Source organism: Peromyscus maniculatus, chromosome 21 (assembly GCF_049852395.1).
Source record: "Peromyscus maniculatus bairdii isolate BWxNUB_F1_BW_parent chromosome 21, HU_Pman_BW_mat_3.1, whole genome shotgun sequence".
NCBI classification, from domain to species: Eukaryota; Metazoa; Chordata; class Mammalia; order Rodentia; family Cricetidae; genus Peromyscus; species Peromyscus maniculatus.
Genome location: NC_134872.1, coordinates 47,798,527 through 47,812,369, shown reverse-complemented (window position 1 = coordinate 47,812,369; position 13,843 = coordinate 47,798,527). Strand labels below are relative to the sequence as shown.

At 46.0% G+C, this 13,843-nt stretch overlaps 1 protein-coding gene and 1 long non-coding RNA gene across 25 annotated transcripts in view; one reads left to right on the top strand and one right to left on the bottom strand.

The window, feature by feature from the left end:
• Window positions 1–4,238: 4,238 nt before the first annotated feature.
• On the bottom strand, window positions 4,239–5,111 carry LOC121824810 (uncharacterized). The gene is made up of 2 exons (XR_006066807.2): window positions 4,980–5,111; window positions 4,239–4,477 (listed from the first exon to the last, which is right to left on the bottom strand). It is a non-coding gene; the product is annotated as an uncharacterized LOC121824810 (long non-coding RNA).
• A 62-nt stretch (window positions 5,112–5,173) lies between these two features.
• The window catches only part of Usp49 (ubiquitin specific peptidase 49), a 69,957-nt gene continuing 61,287 nt past the window's right edge, over window positions 5,174–13,843 (top strand). For 4 of the 24 annotated variants that reach the window (XM_076557668.1, XM_076557677.1, XM_076557660.1 and 1 more), the window contains exons 1-2: window positions 5,839–5,981; window positions 10,454–10,535. The gene's annotated coding sequence lies outside the window, so the exon portion shown is untranslated. Of the gene's footprint in view, window positions 5,335–5,728; window positions 5,794–5,838; window positions 5,982–6,062; window positions 6,164–6,869; window positions 7,116–7,343; window positions 7,651–10,453; window positions 10,536–13,843 lie in introns of those variants that run through there. The other 20 variants (XM_042266323.2, XM_076557671.1, XM_076557659.1 and 17 more) reach the window with 19 other exon arrangements.

The following is a 13,843-nucleotide window of genomic DNA, read 5'->3' as shown; positions in this document are numbered from 1 at the left end:
GCCATGCCGATTCCCTGGCTATGGTGTTCCAGGCAGAAGTGGGTGCTGGGAACTGGATCGGGTCTTCTGTGAGAGCGGCAAGCACTCTTAACTACTAGGCTGTCTCTTCAGTCCTTTCATTTGCCCCTTTTCCATTTGGACTCAGGTTCGACTAGCTTTAAACCTAGTGACGTGGGCTGGAGAGATGGCTCAGAGGTTAACAGCACTGGCTGCTCTTCCAGAGGTCCTGAGTTCAATTCCCACCAACCACATGGTGGCTCACAACCATCTGTAATGAGATCTGGCGCCCTCTTCTGTCCTGCAGGGACACATGCAGGCAGAACACTGTATACATAATAAATAAATAAACCCTAAAAAATGCAATTTTTTTAAACCTAGTGACATGAGATGAAGCTTGAATGGCCACTTGAGTGCTTTGCTCTGTCCTTGTCCCTTAATGGGAGCATGGCACTGAAGGAACCTGCCTGAGCAGAAGCCCTGATGACGGAGCGGGTGACAGCTGTGCTGGCAGCGCCACAGCTGAACTGTGACTGGTGGGAAGGCAGTGTCATCTGGCCACCGTGTGCACATCTGGACGCGGCTTCTTGGATACTGTGGGACACAGTTGTCATCATGTAACTGCTTGAAAGTTCCAGTTGTGTGCACGTTGGGATTATTTGTATAAATTTAAGGGAAAGAGGGATGATCATCATTTTATAAATACTAGAATCTGGAGCTTCTGATTCAGCCAGACTTGCTGCCCAGCAAGCCTCAGGAATCTGTTGTGATTACACACGTATTCCTCTACACTTGCCTTTTTACCTGGCGGCTGGGGATTGGACTCAGGTCCCAGCAAGCGCCTCACTGACTGAGCTGCCTCCTCAGTTCCAAGGCAGAGTCTGTTTTTTTCTTTTCTCTCTCTCTCTCTCTCTCTCTCTCTCCTCTCTCTCCTCTCTCTCTCCTCTCTCTCTCTCTCTTTTTTTTTTTTTTTTTTTTTTTTGAGACAGGGTTTCTCTGTGTATTTTTGGTACCTGTCCTGGATCTCACTCTGTAGAACAGGCTGGACTTGAATTCATGGAGATCCGTCTGGCTCTGCATCCTGAGTGCTGAGATTAAAGGTGTGGGCCACCACCACCCAGCTAAAGATTCTTGATTTTCTTGCATTTTCCAACATAGCCATTCTAGGCCCTATCACATAATACAGGCTAACTTCAAAATATTTTAAAAATTGTGTATGTGTGTGTGTAAGTGCAGTGCCTGAGGAAGCCAGAAGAGGGCATATGTCCTGGAGCCGGAGTCATATACAATTGTGAACCTGCTGGCCTGGATGCAGGGAACTTAACTGGGTTCCTCAAGAAGAGACTTTTACACTCTTAACCCCTGAGCCATCTCTCTACCTGCACACAGGCTCATTTTTAAGGGTTATGTAAAGTATACTGAACTTTCTTTGGAGTCCATTAAAAAGAGAACACCAGCCAGAATTTCAGCACTCAGGAGGCAGAGACAGGAGGAACTCGGAGTTTGAGGCCAGCCTCTATATCGTGAGCTTCAGGACATCCAGGACTATATAGACACTGTCTTCTTGTTGTTGTTTGTTTTTTGTTTTGTTTTGTTTTTCAAGACAGGGTTTCTCTGTGTAGCTTTGTGCCTTTCCTGGAGCTCAAAGAGATCCGCCTGGCTCTGCCTCCTGAGTGCTGGGATTAAAGAACCGTGCACCACCACTGCCCGGCTGATACTGTCTTAAAAAAACAAAAATAAATAATTTAAGGCCTGCAAGATGGCTTGCCAGGTAAAGGCACTTGCCGCTCCAGCCAAGCGATCTGAGTTCAGTGCAAGGAAGGTGGAAAGAGAAGCAAGCCCACAAATGTGCTGATGTCACAGGTCCGGGTACGGCATGCCGTGTGTGTGTGTGTGTGTGTGTGTGTGTGTGTGTGTGTGTGTGTGTGTGTGTGTGTGTGTGTGTGTACTTCCTCCTAATGTGCGCACATACCCGCATACACACTAAATACTTCAAAAGGAAAGTTTGGAGAGTACATTTATGTCACCGAGGTTGTCCTGGAACTGAATCTAACAGTGGGGATCTTTTGTTGTGTGGAAAGGCAAGGCTGGGTTTGGGACAGGTGTGCCGGGGCTGCCAGTCAAAGGGGTGAGAACACTGGTTAGGAGACGGCTGACTGGGAACTAGCTGTACCACTGGGCCTAACTAAATCGAATTTGCTCTTTGGGTTGGACCTGTATAGTGGGAAGAAAGCCTGCTCTCTGTATAGTGGAATTGTAGAGATATTGAAAGGGAAATAAATATATTGTGCTTTGTGAACATGGAGATGCTGTCTCTGGCTTCTCTTTTAACTTTATCTTCTTTTTTTTTATGCTTTGTCTGCATATATGTCTGTGTCCCACATGTATGTCTGGTGCCCACAGGGGCCAGAAGAGGGCACAGTTACAGATGGTTGTGAGCACCCATATGGTGCTAGAATCAAAGCCAGGTCCTTTGGAAGAGCAGCCAGTGCTTTTAACCACTGAGCCATCTCTCTAGCCTGACTCTGGCTCTTAATAGTTCTGATGATGATGATGGATTGGGATGTTTAAGGTGGGAAGTTAGGCATTGAGGCACATGACGGTAATCTGGCCACAGGGAGGCAGATGCAAAAGTTGAAGGCTAGCCTGGGTTATAGAATGAGAACCTATCTCACAAAAGACAGACAGCAGACTGGAAGAAATGATGGGAGGCTGTGGACTCATGGCTTAGTAGCAGGGTACAATTCACTTGATACAAAGAATGTTCTGTGTTAGAGAATGAGAACTGTGGAGGGTCCAGAGAAAATGACTTGTTACACAGCTTTCTTCTTAAGACAGTCTTACTGTGTACCTCTGGCTGTCCTGGAACTGGCAATGTATGCAAGGCTCACCCCAAATTCACAGAGATCCATTCTGAGTGCTGGGATTAGCAGTGTGGCTCCCCATGTTTGGCTGATGTTAGTGTTCTAGCTTGGTTTTAGAGACAAGGGATCTTCCTGTGGCCCAGGCTGTTATATACTCAAGACCTGCCTCCAATACTCAGTGACCCCCTGCTCCCCTGTCCTAATAATACGGGTGTAGTTTTTGGAACAAGGTAAATGAGCCACGGTTGTATAGATCATCTGTGGACTATATATAATCTGTAATATTTTATTTATTTTGAGAAATGTTTTGGGGTTTTGTTGTTTTTTTTGAGACAAAGACCAGTCTGTAGCCCAGGCTTGTGTAAAACACATTATGTACCTTCAACTTCAGGTGATCTTCCCTGCCTTACAAAAACTACAAACAAAATAGAATTTTGGGGTTTGCTTGGGCTTTTTTTTATTTTATTTTATTTTATTTTTACTAGATTGATTTGTACTCTCCATGGATCTGAGTATGACCTTGAACTCTTGCATGGACCTCAGTGTTGGGATCCTAGGTGTGTGCCACCATACCTGGGGGATGTCTACTTAGAACTAATAACTTTTAGTGTTTAACCTGAGATTTAAGTGGAACAGTTGTTTTTATATTGTGCCATCAAAGAACACTTGGACGCTACTTTGGTTTCTTGCAACTGATTTGTGCCTTTGTGGTAAGTCAACAGCAATTGTATTCATTGTTTTCTGTATTCATTGTTTTCTGTTGTTTGTTGGTTTTTCAAGACAGGGTTTCTCTGTATAACAGCCCTGGCTGTCCTGGAACTTACTTTGTAGAGCAGGTTGGCCTGGAACTCTCAGAAATCCCCCTGCCTCTGCCTCCTGGGATTAAAGGCGTGTGCTGCTGCCGCCACCACCCAACTTCATTGTTCTTTTTTAAAACTTTTTCAAAATTGCATTCACAATTTGTATTTGTGTCTGGGCACAGGCATGCGGCTGTGAGAGGACAATGTCTGGGAATTATTTCTCCTCCATGTAGTCCCTGTATCAAATCCAGCTGTCAAGCTTGGTGCTAAGTGCTTCATAGGCTGAATCATCCTGCCAGCATTAACCTTAAGTCACGTGCGTGCGTGTGTGCGTGTGTGCGTGTGCGTGTGCGTGTGTGTGTGTGTGTGTGTGTGTGTGTGTGTGCATGTATGTTGTGTTTACTGTCGGGAGGTCAGAGGACAACTTGCAGGAGCCTGTGCTTTTCTACCGTGTGCGTCCAGGGGATGGACCTGGAGAGGCAGGCTCAGCAGCAAGTGCGTTACCACTGAGCGTCATGCTTTGCCCTTACGTTCTTTTTATTAGCTGTGTAAATGACATTCCCACAACAAAGAGCGATTACTTCCAATGTTATTTTAAAACTAGTTTGGGTCTCAGAGAACCTCTGGCGACAGACTTTGAGAGCCACAGATGTAATGTGTGCTCACAGTGGTGGGACTATTTTTCCTTCTAGCTAGGCTGAGCACACAACTTCCTCAAATTTTAAGTGGCTTCCAGATTCCTCACTCAGAAAAGCACCTTGTTAGGAACATTGAATAAGATGCTTAATTGTCTTCTCCAAGAAAAGTTGTTGGGAACTGGGAAAGAGAAGGAAAAACAGCCTTTAAATTTTTATTATTGCATTCACTTAAGGTAAAGAGTTACACCTTAGAATTCCATAAAGAGAACTGTTAAAGGTGACATGCCTCCACCAAGGTAACTGAACCTAGGGCCCCGTCCTCTCCCAGCAGGCTCTTTCCTCCTAGGCTACAATACAGACATGGTCTTGTTACTTAGTTAAAACTGTCCCTGAATTCATCATGCAGTCTGTAGAGACTAAGAACTCAGTCCATCCTGCTGCCTCTGTCTCCTGGCTGCTTTGATTACCATGTCCGGCTTTATTTTTTAATCTTTGCCTTTTTTGCTTCCTTATTTCATATTTACAGACGTAAAGCCTTGATCCACTGTAGCATATAATATATTTATTTCTTAAATAAAAAATGTCTTTACCCGTCTTTGTCTTGGGTGTCTAACACTTTATTTGGAGGGATCCTTCCCTGGAAGGTTTGTCAGGACAGTGTGCCCAGGAAGCTTGCCTACCTTGCAAGCCAGTCTTTCCTTTCTGTTTCAGAATGGACTTCATCCTTCTCGGAAGTCCTTAGGACCACTGCCACCTCGGTCTGATTTATTTCCCAGGCCCCATTTGGGAGCAACAACGATCTTTTCCCTCTCCCGTTGAAGAGGATTTTCATAAAACAGCCGAATCCCGCCTGGGTCGTCAGTGGTAAAAGTCCACACGTGTGTGCTTGTCTGGGCGCCAAGAGTAACTTTTGCAAACGCTGCCCCGGGGAAACTCCATGGTTCGCTGGCTGCCGCTGCACCGTAAAGAAAACAACAAACCAAAAAACAAGCAGGAGTGGAAAAGGCCTCTGTGGAGCGGTGAGACATATTAAAGGTAAGCCGCAGAGTAAGCGGCACTCGCGCAAATTTCCTTTACGGATCCGGGGAGACGGAGGGCTGGGAAGAAGGAGTGGCGCTCGGAGAGTGTCTGGCCCTTTAAGGAGGAGGGCCAGACACTAGTCTCTGCACCTTTAAGAGTCTCTTTGTCTAGAAATCTTCTGTACCCTCTTGTGCCTCAACCAAACTTTGCCTGCGACTCCCGCGCCACTCCGCGCCTGCCCTCTCACGCCGGCCGGCCACCCGCGCCTTCACGGCTGACCCGAAACTTGGTGCCCGCGGCGCGAACCCGCGGAGAGGGCGCCGAGGCCAGGGGTCGCGGCCGCGAGGCGCGCCGTTGGCGCAATGCGGGGCCCTGGGGGCGGGGCCCCGGCAGGCGGGCCAATGGGCGGCGGGGGGCGTGGCCGGCCCGCTTGTCTCGCGCCCTGGTGACAGCTCGCGCGTGCTGATGATGGCGGTAAATAGAGGGGGGGTGGGGAGGGGGCGGAGGGCCGGCGGGGCGGCCGAGGGGGCGGCCCGGGGGGCGTGGGGGGCCGCGGCGGCTGGGAGCCCGCGCAGACATTCGGAGGCGGGGACACGCGGCCCCGGCATGCCGGCCCTCCCCTTTTAAAGGAGAGGAAAAAAAAAAATCCCCTCAAACACCGGGTGAGGGGCGACAAAGGCGGCGCGCGCCTGGCGGGCGGGAGGAGCGGCGGCAGGGGGCGGGGCCGCGACGCCGGCGGTCCTGGGGCGCCCGGGGCGGGGACGACGGGCGGCGACAGCGAAGGCGCGAGCCCCGGCGCGCGGGCGCTGCGTTTTGGCGGGGTGGGCGACGTCTGGGGTCTGAGGTGAAAGCCTTGAGGGGAGCGAGGGGCAGGCAGGCTGCGGGGGGAGCGGCCGCTGAGTGGGAGATGAGGAGGATTAGGAGAAAGGGTTAGAAGCCGGGGAGAGGAGTGGGAGGGAGACCCAGGCTGGCTCCGGGATGAGGTTAGGAAGCCCCGGGCTGGGGAGAGGGATCCGGGGTCAGGGCTAGGAGCAGGGTCTGCAGGAGGCAAGGCTTGGCAGGTGGGGGGTGCTGGGGTGAGGGGTACCCAGGGCAGAGGAGTTGCAAGTGGAAGACAAGGAGCGGAGCCGGGGAGTAGTTGGGAGTAGGGGCGAGAGAGTGATTAAGAGCCAGACGTGACAAGGGTGTGAACTAGTGCGGAGCCAGGGATGAGCTGAAGGGCTGGGATCGGCTGGGGTGGGATCTGTCGGCAAGGTGTGGGTCCGTGGCTGGGTGGTGGGTGTGAATCCTGCCAAGTGAGGCAGGAAGGCCGAAGGGACCTGCATTACAGCCAGGTGGAGTCAGAAATTGGAGCGGTAGTGGAGGAAAGGCAGGCTTGCATCGAGCTGGGCGTTAATAGGACAGTTCTGGGGGAACAAGAACAAGCTGGAAGGACGCGAGGAGAAGCAAGGCTTGAGTGATGGTGCCCCGGGACAGGGGGACTGGGGAATTGTTGAGAGAAGAGGGGGGGTCCGCAAGGTGCAGATAGGGGAGTGCGGGGACCGGCCTGAGAAGAGGAGCGGGGAGGAGAGGGGCCCTGGGATTTAGAGGATGGAGTGGGGAGTGAGGGCAGAGAAACAAGGCTGAGGGGAGCCGGGAGAGTCCCGATGGGAAGAACGGGGTGGGCTGCACAGCCCTGGGGACTGAATGTGCATTTTGCCCTGAGGTGCCCCAGAAGGTCTGGAAGGGGCAGGGCACAAACGCTGTAGTGAAGAAGCCAGTGTGGGGGCCTTTGGTGAAGAAGATAAGGAACCATGGTGAGTGAAGGGGGCCCTGGAAACCAGGGTAAAACCTGAAAAGTAGGGGCCCAGGTGGGGTGCAGTAAAGGAGTTCTTTGTTAAGAGAAATGTGGATTGAATTTGTGAGTCCTTTTGTCCCTAAAAGTAGGAAATTCCAGAAACCTTGTTCTCCCTTCAAGGAGTCGGTTTCCATCTTCCGTCGCTTGGAAACCCACTTTCACGTCCACTTTGAAAAGATGAGACCCACTTTGGTTGGATTTTGTTGTTGTGTAATAGAAAAGGTGGCAGCCCTAGGTGCTGAAACCCCCTTTGATTTCACTAATGTGCTAATAGGTACAGGTGTTTGTTTACACTGGGCTTGTGCTCTGCCATAGTTTGGGTGGGTGTGGAGTAGTTTTGTCCTGACAGGGGCTGGCAGGGCATCTGATGGACAGCATTTTCTTTTCCACTGGGACAGAGAAGGATAAGACCCTTTTTGTTCTCATTGGTCAGCCAGATTCCTGCCCAGCTGTTTTCAGGGACTGAAGGAGGAGGATAACTCCTTCAGAGAAAGGTGACTAACCAACCAGGGAAGTCTGCCGAGGGGGAGACCGAAGTCAAGGTCTGAGGCTTTCAGCTTTGTGTGGGACATTTGTGTAGCTGCTTACTCCCCACAGTGCAGACTGTGAAAAAGAAAGGTGGAGTGGAGAGTTGTGGAGAGCTTTAGAGCTGTGCACTTATCTTTTAGATTATATAATATAATGAATTTATGAGCACCTTTTATGAAAAAAATTCTGTAAGATAAGATTGTAGTCCTTCTGCCTGCTATATTTGATGATTGTGAATAGGAAGGGCATATTCCTATTCTAAAGGTTCTTTCGAACCTTTTGATGTGTAATACTTATTTTTAATTAAAATATTTACATTTACTTAATTGTATGTATGTAGAGCACATGTGGAGGTCGGAGACAACTTGAGTTGGTTCTCTCTTTCCATCATGGGGTTGCTGGGGATCGAACTCAGATTGTGAGGCTTGGCGGCAAGCTCCTTTACCCAATAAGCCATCTCCCTGGCCCTGTAAGACTGATTTGGAGATTAAAAGGAAGATTAGAATTTGGGGACAGAATTTAGGTTATTCTTTCTTGGTGGTATTTTAATGATTTTCATTATAAAGTGTTTACATTTAGCTAAAAATATTGATGACTATTTACTTTGCATTTGATAATGTGAAAGTAATGTATAATTCTCTTTCATGGGGACAGAGGGTACAAACTATTCTTGAGAATCTTTTTTAAGATTAAATTAAAATTTAATTTTTATGTGTATGGGTGCTTTGTAGGCATGCATGTCTGTCTGTATACCACACGCATGCCTGGTGCCTGCAGAGGGGCACTGCAGAAGAGGGAATCAGATCCTCAGGAACTGAAGTTACAGGCAGTTGGGAGCTGTGTGGGTTCTAGAAATCTAACCTGGGTCTTCAGGGAAGAGCATTCAGTGCTCACCCACTGAGCCTCTTTGTAGTGAAGATTATTTCATTGTGTACATTCAGATACACAATGATGATACCTTTTCTCCTTGAAGTCTGTGGAGGCTGCAAGTGTTGCTGACGGTGGAGCATTGTCTAGCATGTGTAAGGCCTTGCGTTGGTCTTAGCACTGCAAGCTAGACAGCAAACTTCAACAACCCCTATTCTAGGGACTTGGGGCGTAGCTCTGTTGGTAGAGTGCTTACCCAGCATTCCTGAAGGCCTGGGTTTGATTGCCTGGCACTGTATGGTAGTGCATGCCTGTCATCCTAAGCACTGCCAAGGCAGAAGGGTCAGCCTTGCCCACATGAGTGAGTATGAGGCCAGCGTGGGTGACATGAGACTCTGTCACAAACAAACAAACATAAGGAGAAGCAAATACCCACCTCTGGGATTAGTGCTCTCTCTAAAAAGCAAAGCCTAGCCCTCTCTTTCAAAGTTGTGTGATTTTACATTGCTCTTATTTGGTGGATGTTTGCATAAGTAGCAAAACTTAGGTTTCTGGCAAAGTTTGCTTTTGATTTGTGGTTATCAGAAAAGTACACACACACACACACACACACACACACACACACACACATTTGGATAATTTAGAATCTGAACTCTGGGTTAGCTTTTAACTGCTGGGGCAAGCTTATCATTCAATGGTTTATTTTCTGAATTCTTCTAGGCAAATTCAAGGTAGGTAGATTTATTTACCAACTTATAGAAAAATTTAATTACAAAGTTTTGCTTCTTAATTTGAGATTAGTCTAGAAATAATAACTTTGGAAATGAAGAGTGACTTTAATATGAGATGCCTGTTTCTGCAAGGTATGTGTACATGCCCTTGTAGCTGTGTTTGGCTGGCTGTATTCTGATTAAGATAGTGGCGTTTTTATGATGCTGTTGTCAAAAGGTGATGTGTTTATCTGTCTTCCTGAAAATACAAACTACAAGCTCAGTCAGAGGAAGGAGCCTATTTGAGTCTTTATTTTGTTTCTGTTACACTGCTGTCGTGGGCTGAACCACTGTTGTTGTGAATGGTTGTTTCACAGCATCTCCTCTCTCCCTTTTTCTTTCCTCCTTCCTTCACCCTCCTTCCTTTCTTTTTCTTCCTCTGTGCTGGTAGTGAACTCCAGAGCATCACACATGCTGGCCACACTCTCAGTCCTCAGTTCATATTTCCAAAACTGAAAATGGGTGATCTTTTCTGTTTTTGAGACACTGATCTCAATATGTAGCCGTGGCTGGCCTGGAACTTGCTGTGTCGTCCAGGTTGGCCTTTAACTCACAGAGATAGGCCTGCCTCTGCTGCTATTATGCTGGAATTAAAGCAGTGGGTCACCATGCCTGGCTGCAAATGGATGATCTTTTAATATAGACGCTATTACTTATCATAAGGACTCCAATGTTAAGTTCAAGCTGTGATTTCTTTTGTTCACCAAGTAGAAATGTTTTGTGTTGAGACAGGGTCTCACTGTATATCCCTGGCTAGCTAGCCTGGAACTTACTAGATAGACCAGACTGGCATGAACTCATAGAGACCCACCCTCTGCTTCTCCTGTGCTGGGAGTAAAGGTGAGCTTTACCACACCTGGCTTGTCTATAGTTTTTTGGTTTTGTTTTGAGATCAGACCTCACCCTGTTGAAACTGACTGTGTACTCTCACCTAGCCTTAAAGTCATGGCTATCCTCCTGCTTAGTCTTAGTGCCAGGACTGTAGGCACTGGCTGCCATACCCAGCTGTCAGTGGAACATCACTTTTATTTTGCTTATTGTCTTATTTGCTAACAATAAAACTTATTTATATTTTTAGATTTGGATGAGTAGGTTGTACATAATTAATTTTTTTTTTTCTGGTTCATCTTAGAGTCTTTGGATGGGAAGAGACCTTGAAAGGACCTTGGGTTTATCCTGCAACTTCAGTCAATATCCCACCTAAATCATCCCAGGTAGATCAAAACACCCCATTTTCTTATAAATCTTCAGTGGCAGGAGGGCAACCTTGTAGGTAATCTCTTCTAGCATTTTATTTTCAGGAAGTCTTTTTTTCTAATCAGCACACATTTAATGATATATTTGTATTTATTTATTCTTGCCTTATCCTCAATCTTTTACTAGAAAAAAATACTGCTTATTATGGTGTTTATAAAAGCTCTAGCTGGTGTGGTAACCCATGACTGTAATTCCAGCATTCAGGAGGTTGAGGCAGGAGGATTTCTAGGAGTTTCAAGCCTAGCCTAGACTATGTAGTAAGTTCCAGGCCAATCTGAGCTGTAAGGTGAGACCTTGTCTCAAAAACAAATAAGCAAACAAGCAAACAAACAAAAAATGAAAACCCTACTTATTCCCTGGTACCAGAAGGTATCAATGAAATGCATGACCCTTGTTCCAGATTCTGTTGGAAGCCAACGCCTCACAGTGATCCTGAGGCAAGGTCTACTGTATTGAAATAAAGTGTCTCTTGAGATGAAGTGACTTGCCTATATCTATAAAGATGTACTTGGTCGTTAATAGTCTCTCAGCACAAATACTGTTTTTGTCAATTGTCAACTCAAGGATACATTTACTCTTTTATTTTTGATGATGGGGATTGTACCCACTGCTTCATGTACACTGAGCTTGTGTTCTACCGCTGATACCTCTCGGCTCCTCAGTCTTGTGTGTGCACATATACATGTGCAGGTGGAAGTGTGTGTTCTTCCTCGGTCACTCATTCCCCACCTCTTCCTGGGACAAGGTCTCTCACTAAATCCCAACTTCCCAACTAGGCTGGGCTGGCCAGTCAGGAAGCCCCAGAGTCTGTCATTTCTGCTCCCCTAGTCCTAGAGTTACAGACAGTATCACCCTGTCTGGCTTTTTATGTGGGTACTAGGGATCTAAACTGTGAGATTAGGCCTCTTAGGGGCTTTGCCAGTCTTTAAATGCTCTGTGGTCTGTTTTGAAACAAGCCTCATTCTTCTTTGTTTTTGTTTTTGTTTTTGAGATGGGGTTTCATATGGTTTAGATTAGCCTAGAATCTGAAACTGTCTATATATGGAAAAGGATGACCTTTAATTCTTTGTTGTTGTTTGTTTGTTTGTTTTTCCAGACAGGGTTTCTCTGTGTAGCCCTGCTTGTCCTGGAACTCACTCTCTAGACCAGGCTGGCATCAGAGTCCCACCTGCCTCTGCCTCCCACCAGGATGGCCTGTGCCATCACCCCTGGCTGACCTGGAATTCTTACCTCAGTTCTGGGTTCCAGGTGCCTGCCGCCATGTGCCACCCTCTGCTTCTTTGTGAGTGGTGAACCTAGGACCATAAGGGTGCCATCTCATACACATATGGCATCAAAGTTCTCCTGTGTTTTTTCTTAAATTTTATTCCAAGATTGTTTTTACAAAACCAACAACCCCAAACCAATTTTATAGCACCTTACTGTGTTGCAAATTGCCTGTCTACTTTTGAAGTTGGAAAAATATTTTTCACTCAGTTGAAAGATTATTGCTGTTTGAGGAAAAAATGGAAGTTATGCTTCAGCGCAGATATCCATAAGTAAAAATCTGTTCAGAACATTGCTATTTTACTTTTTTTATTTTCTCTTTATGTATGCCTGTCTAAAAAATGTACTAAATACTCTGCTTTTATTTGGTGAAATAAATCAATTTATTCGTTAAAATTAAAAATGTAGCTGGCCTGAACCCATAGGGAGTCTGTCTAACTCACTACTATGACCTGCAAAACAAAAAAAAAGTTTTTTTGATGACTATTGGTTTTATTACAATTTTTCAAACTGGAGGAAAGTCACAGAAATGATACTCAAAATTGCTACTTGTTTTCACATCACCTGACTTGCTTTATATTTTCTAAGTATTTTTAAACAAGTAAAATAGGAAAAATTAATATGAACACATTTGTTTTAAAAAAGAAAAGGGGGTTTACCTATGAGGTGGCTCAGTGGTTAAGAGCACTTGATGCTCATGCAGAGGATCCAGGTTTGGTCCTTAGCACCCACATGGCAGCTCACGATCGCCTATAACTCCAGTTCCAGGGGATCCTATGATTTCTTATGGTCCAGCATCACCAGGCCTGCATGTGGTGATCGCACATACATATGGGTAAACACACTCATGCACATAAAAAATTAAAATAGAGGCCAGGTGTGGTGGCCCACACTGGAGGCAGAGGCAGGAAGATCTCTGAGTTTGAGACCAGCCTGCTCTATATAGTTCCAGGATAGCCAGGGCTACATAGAGAGACCCTGTCAATAAATAAATTATCTTGGGGAAAAATGAAAGAGAATAAGTTTGGTATAAATTTTATTTTAGTCAAAGCCTTTAGGGCAAAGTAATGTCAAGAGGGAATTTAGAAGTCAGAGGTATTGGTATAGGGCCTGGAATCACAGCACTCAGGTTGGGCCATAAGGGTTACCATAAATTCCAGGCCAGCCTGGACTATATTGTTTCTGTCCAGCTTGGGCTAACAGTGAGACTTTCTCTCAAGAAGCCTAAGTAAATAAATATTAGGAGGACTTTGTAAGGTTATATAGTGTGCTTTCTTTAGTAGATGCCGGGAAAGATTCTATGACCTGTGGATGACAGATGTATAGGCCCCTGCTATTAACAAAAAATTGTGTTGTCAAATGCTTTTCTGTTGAGAACTTCTTGGAACTCACATCCTTAAGATGTGGTAGCTGCTAATATTGCATGATGATGATTGTGTGAGAATCAGGACTGTTAAGCCATGTCATGAAATATTTGAGATGAAATTCCTACCTTGAAGATCTCTATGCAGCTTCAAGGAGCCAGAAAGGACCAATGTACACAAGGGTCTACTTCAGAAGTGTTGACCTGAATTCATGCAAATAGGTCTGCCTTACAGTGAGGTGATCCACAGAAATAGTAACATGGCCACCACCCCCAAACAGAAATGAACTGACCCCATCTCGTCTCCAGTCACTCTCCAGTGTTTAAGATGTTAAATGTGTGAATGGAGACAGGCCTGTCTAACTTAAGCCAGAAGGCTGTTAGTTGCATCCTGACAAATGTGAACCACAGAACTTGTGGGCTTCGTCTCCTTTTCTCCCTCCTCTTTAAGCTGTTATCAGAGCTATGAAATATAGCTCCTTATAAAAGCTGATTGTAATAATTAGAAACACTTTCCTTTCATAAGGACGAGAAAATTACAAATTATTTGGGAAGCATTGTTTCTAGTCATGTGTTATTGTTTCTGAGACATGGACAGTTTTTAAAGACTATAATACTATTCCTTTCCATTCACAT